Below are 6,000 nucleotides of genomic sequence, written 5' to 3'. Positions count from 1 at the left end.
AGCAGCCCTATTTATAATTGCCAGATGCTGGAAAGAACCCAGGTATCCCTCAACAGAAGAGTGGATGCAAAAAATGTGGTATATCTACACAATGGAGTACTATTTAGCCATTAGAAACAATGAATTCATGAAATTCTTAGGCAAATGGATGGAGCTAGAGAACATCAAACTAAATGAGCTAACCCAGACTCAAAAGGTGAATCATGGTATGCACTCACTAATAAGTGGTTATTAACCTAGAAAACTGGAATACCCAAAACATAATCCACACATCAAATGAGATACAAGAAGACAGGAGGAGTGGTCCCTGGTTCTGGAAAGACTCAGTGAAACAGTATTCGGCAAAACCAGAACGGGGAAGTGGGAAGGGGTGGGAGGGAGGACAGGGGAAGAGAAGGGGGCTTACGGGACTTTCGGGGAGTGGGGGGCTAGAAAAGGGGAAATCATTTGAAATGTAAATAAATTATATCAAATAAAAAAATTTAAAAAAATGTAATGGATTGCACTATATATTCAAGGGTCTTTAATGTACTTTATGTTTAATTACCCTTGACATTGTCCAGTATTGAAACACCTCTTCATGTTGATCTCTGTCATTTTTAAAGATCCTTTTGCATTTTCCTGCCTTTATTCCTAGATGAAGGAATATAACATAAAACATGTGGCATTTGTATTTCTGAGTTTGTCTTCCTTGATGTAACATAGGAATCTGTAATTTGATTTTTTCACTGCAAATAGCATAATAATACTGTATGTATCTTGTTTTCTAAGCACCATTTGTTGTAAGAAAGAAAGAATATTTATTCTCCAAATGGTCATTTAGCACTTGTTATACTTTTATTTATACATTTATGATAAAATATCCTGACAAAAATAAACTTAGGGAGAAAGAGATTATTTTTTTTAATTTTTTTTATTTTCAATATTCTTTGTTTACATTACAAATGCTTTCCCCTTTCCTGGTTCCACTCTCCCCATAATTCCCATAAGCCCTCTTCTCTTTGTCCATTCCCCAATGATCCCCCTCCCATTTCTCTGTCCTGTTACTCCCCTATAATGCTGGACCAAGACTTTCCAGGACCAGGGCCCTCTCTTTCCTTCTTCTTCGGAATCATTTGATATGTCAATAGTGTCTTGAGTGTTCAGGGCTTCTGGACTAATTAATATCCATTTATTGGAGACTGAATTCCATGTGTATTCTTTTGTGATTGGGTTGCCTCACTTAGAATGATATTTTTGGAGTCCCAACCATTTGCCTAAAAATTTCATGAATTCCTGGTTTTTAATTGCTGAATAGTATTCCATTGTGTAAATATACCACATTTTTTTGTATCCATTTCTCCACTGAGGGACATCTGGGTTCTTTCCAGCTTCTGGATATTATAAATAACACTGCTATGAGCATAGTGCAGCATGTGTACTTATTGCATGCTGGGGAATATCTGGGTATATGCACAGGAGTGGTATAAAAGGCTTGTCTGGAAGTTTCATGCCCAGTTTTCTGAGGAACTGCCAGACTGATTTCTAGAGTGATTGTACCAGCTTACAATCCCACCAGCAGTGGAGGAGTGTTCTTCTTTCTCCACACCCTCACCAAGTCCTGCTATCTCTTGAGTTTTTAGTCTTAGCCATTCTGACTGGTGTCAGGTGAAATATCAGGGATTTTTTTTATTTGTTTTTCCCTATTAATTAATGATGTTGAACATTTCTTAAGATGCTTCTCAGCCATTCAAAATACTTCAGATGAAAATTCTTTGTTTAGCTTTGTACCCCAATTTTTTATTCGATATATTTTCATTTACATTTGAAATGATTTTCCCCTTTCTGCCTCCACCTTCCTCAAAAGTCCCATTAAGTCCTCTTCCCTTAACCTGTTCCCCCATCCACCCCTACATTTTGCGGCATACAGGAAACACACCTTAGTGTCAAAGGCAAAAAGTACCTTAGAGTAAAAGGCTGGAAGACAATTTTACGAGCAAATGGTCTCAGGAAATGAGCCAGAGTAGCCATTCTAATATCAGATAAAATTGACTTTCAACCTAAAGTCATCAAAAGAGACTCAGAAAGACACTTCTTGCTGGTCAAAGGAAAAATCCATCAAGAACAACTCTCAATTCTGAACAACTATGTACCAAATGCAAGAGCACCCTCATTCATAAAAGAAACTTTACTGAAGCTCAAAGCACACATTGAACCTAACACAATAATTGTAGGTGACTTCAACACTCCACTCTCCTCAATGGACCAATCAGGAAAACAGAAACTAAACAGGGACAAAGTAAAACTAATTGAAGCTTTGGACCAATTGGATTTAACTGATATTTATAAAACATTTCACCCTAAAGCAAAAAAATAAACCTTTTTCTCAGCACCTCATGTTACCTTCTCCAAAATCAACCATATTTGGTCACAAGACAGACCTCAATAAATATAAAAAGATAGAACTTATCCCATGCCTCCTATCAGATCACTAAGGAGTAAAAGTGGTCTTCAACAGCAAGAAAAACAACAGAAAGCCCACATACTCATGGAGGCTGAACAATACTCTACTAAATGATACCTTGGCCAAAGAAGAAATAAAGAAAGAAATCAAAGACTTTTTAGAATTTAATGAAAATGAAGGCACAACATACCCAAATCTTTGGGACACAATGAAAGCAGTGCTAAGAGAAAAACTCATAGCCCTGAGTGCCTCCAAAAAGAAACAGAAGAGAGCATACACCAGCAACTAAATGGCACTTGTGAAAGCTCTGGAACAAAAAGAAGCTAATTCACCCAGGAAGAGTAGAAGACAGGAAATCATCAAACTCAGGGCTGAAATCAATCAAGTGGAAACAAAGAGAACCATACAAAGAATCAACAAAACCAGGAGCTGGTTCTTTGAGAAAATTAACATGATAGATAAACCCTTAGCCAGACTAACCAAAAGGCACAGAGACAGTATCCCAATTAACAAAATCAGAACTGAAAAGGGGGATATAACAACAGAAACAGAGGATATTCAAAAAAATCATCAGATCCTACTACAAAAGCCTATATTCAACACAACTGGAGAATCTGGAGGAAATGGATAATTTCCTAAACAGTTACCAAATACCAAAATTAAATCAGGATCAAATAGATCATCTAAACAGTCCCATAACCCCTAAAGAAATAGAAAGGGTCATAGAAAGTTTTCCAACCAAAAAAAGCACAGGACCAGATGGTTTCAGTTCAGAATTCTATCAGACCTTCAAAGAAGACCTAACACCAATAATCTCCAAACTGTTCCACAAAATAGACACAGAAGGAACACTACCCAACTTCTTCTATAAAGCCACAATTACGCGGATACCAAAACCATACAAAGATCCAACAAAGAAAGAGAACTTCAGACCAATTTCCTTTATGAACATCGATGCAAAAATACTCAATAAAATTCTTGCCAACTGAATCCAAGAACACATCAAAATGATCATCCACAATGATCTAGTAGGCTTCATCCCAGGGATGCAGAGATGGTTCAATATACAGAAGTCCATCAATGCAATCCACTACATAAACAAACTCAAAGAAAAAAAAACCACATGGTCATTTCATTGGATGCTGAAAAAGCATTTGACAAAATTTGACAAAGCATCCTTTCATGCTTAAAGTCTTGGAAAGAACAGGAATTCAAGGCCCATACCTAAACATAGTAAAAGCAAACTGGTAGCCAACAGCAAACTAAATGGAGAGAAACATGAATCAATCCCAGTAAAATCAGGGACTAGACAAGGCTGCCCTTTCTCTCCATATCTTTTCAATATAGTTCTTGAAGTTCTAGTTAGAGCAATTAGACAACATAAGGAGGTCAAAGGGATACAAATTAGAAAGGAAGAAGTCAAACTATCATTATTTGCAGATGATATGATAGTCTACGTAAGTGACCCAAAAAAACTCCACTAGAGAATTCCTACAGGTGATAAAAAAAAACTTCAGCAAAGTGGCTGGTTATAAAATCAACTCAAGCAAACCAGTAGCCTTCCTATACTCAAAGGATAAGCAGGCTGAGATAGAAATTAGGGAACTGACACCCTTCACAATAGCCACAAACAGTATAACGTACCTTGGGGTGACTCTTACCAAACATGTGAAAGATTTGTATGACAAGAACTTCAAGACTCTGAAGAAGGAAATGGAAGAAGACCTCAAAAAATGGAAAAACCTCCCATACTCATGAATCGGCAGGATTAATATAGTTAAGATGGCCATTTTGCCAAAAGCAATATACAAATTCAACTCAATACCCATCAAAATCCCAACTCAATTCTTCATAGAGTTAGAAAGAGCAATTCTCAAATTCATCTGGAATAATAAAAAACCCAGGATAGCTAAAACTATTCTCAACAACAAAAGAAATTCTGGGGTAATCAGTATCACTGACCTCAATACTACAGAGCAATAGTGTTAAAACCTTCATGGTATTGCTACAGTGACAGGCAGGCAGATCAATGGAACAGGATTGAAGATCCAGAAATGAACCCACACACCTATGGCCACTTGATCCTTGACAAAAGAGCTGAAAACATCCAATGGAAAAAAGATAGCCATTTCATCAAATGGTGCTGGTTTAACTGGAGGTCAGCAGGCAGAAGAATGGGAATTGATGCATCCTTGTCTCCTTGTACTAAGCTTAACTCCAAATGGATCAAGGACCTGCACATAAAGCCAGACACTCTGAAGCTAATAGAAAAGAAACTGGGGAAGACCCTTGAGGACATCGGTACAGAGGGAAAGTTCCTGAACAGAACACCAATAGCTTATGCTCTAAGATCAACAATTGACAAATGGGACCTCATAAAATTACAAAGTTTCTGTCAAGCAAAGGACACCATCAAAAGGACAAATCGGCAATAGAGGGCTAATATCCAATATATACAACGATCTCAAGAAGTTAGACCCCAGAAAACCAAATAACCCTATTAAAAAATGGGGTACAGAGTTAAACAAAGAATTCTCACCTGAAGAACTTTGGATGGCGGTGAAACATCTTAAAAAATGCTCATCTTCATTAGTCATTAGGGAAATGCAAATCAAAACAACCCTGAGATTTTACCTTACACCAGTCAGAATGGCTAAGATTAAAAACTCAGGAGACAGCAGGTGTTGGCAAGGATGTGGAGAAAGAGGAAAACTCCTCCACTGCTGGTGGGGTTGCAAATTGGTACAACCACTCTGGAAATCAGTCTGGCAATTCCTCAGAAAACTGGGCACCTCACTTCCAGAAGATCCTGCTATACCACTCCTGAGCATATACCCAAAGGATTCCCCAGCATGTAATAAGGATACATGCTCCACTATGTTCATAGCAGCCCTATTTATAACTGCCAGATGCTGGAAAGAACCCAGGTATCCCTCAACAGAAGAATGGATGCAAAAAATGTGGTACATATACACAATGGAGTACTATTCAGCCATTAGAAACAATGAATTCATGAAATTCTTAGGCAAATGGATGGAGCTGGAGAACATCATACTAAGTGAGGTAACCCAGTCTCAAAAGATCAATCATGGTATGGACTCACTAATAAGTGGATATTAGCCTGGAAAACTGGAATACCCAAACCATAATCCACACATCAAATGAGGTACAAGAAGAACGGAGGAGTGGCCCCTGGTTCTAGAAAGACTCAGTGTAGCAGTATAGGGCAATACCAGAACAGGGAAGTGGGAAGGGGTGGGTGGGAGAACAGTGGGAGGGAAGGTGGCTTATGTGACTTTCAAGGAGTGGGGGACCAGAAAAGGGGAAATGATTTGAAATGTAAATAAAAAATATATCGAATAAAATAAAATAAATAATAAAAAAAAGAAAAACAGGTTAAAAAATTCTCAGAATTGATAAGCTGAATAAACTTAAAAACAAACGAACAAAAAAAAAACAATAAAAATAGATATTGTTGAGGAAAGGGCTAAAAGTAAAATCACAGGTTTTCTGAATATAGTAAAATGTTTAAAGTTTTTGATTAAGTGTAAAAATTG

Source organism: Apodemus sylvaticus, chromosome 8 (genome assembly GCF_947179515.1).
Source record: "Apodemus sylvaticus chromosome 8, mApoSyl1.1, whole genome shotgun sequence".
In the NCBI taxonomy this organism is placed as follows: domain Eukaryota; kingdom Metazoa; phylum Chordata; class Mammalia; order Rodentia; family Muridae; genus Apodemus; species Apodemus sylvaticus.
This window is presented reverse-complemented; position numbering follows the sequence as displayed.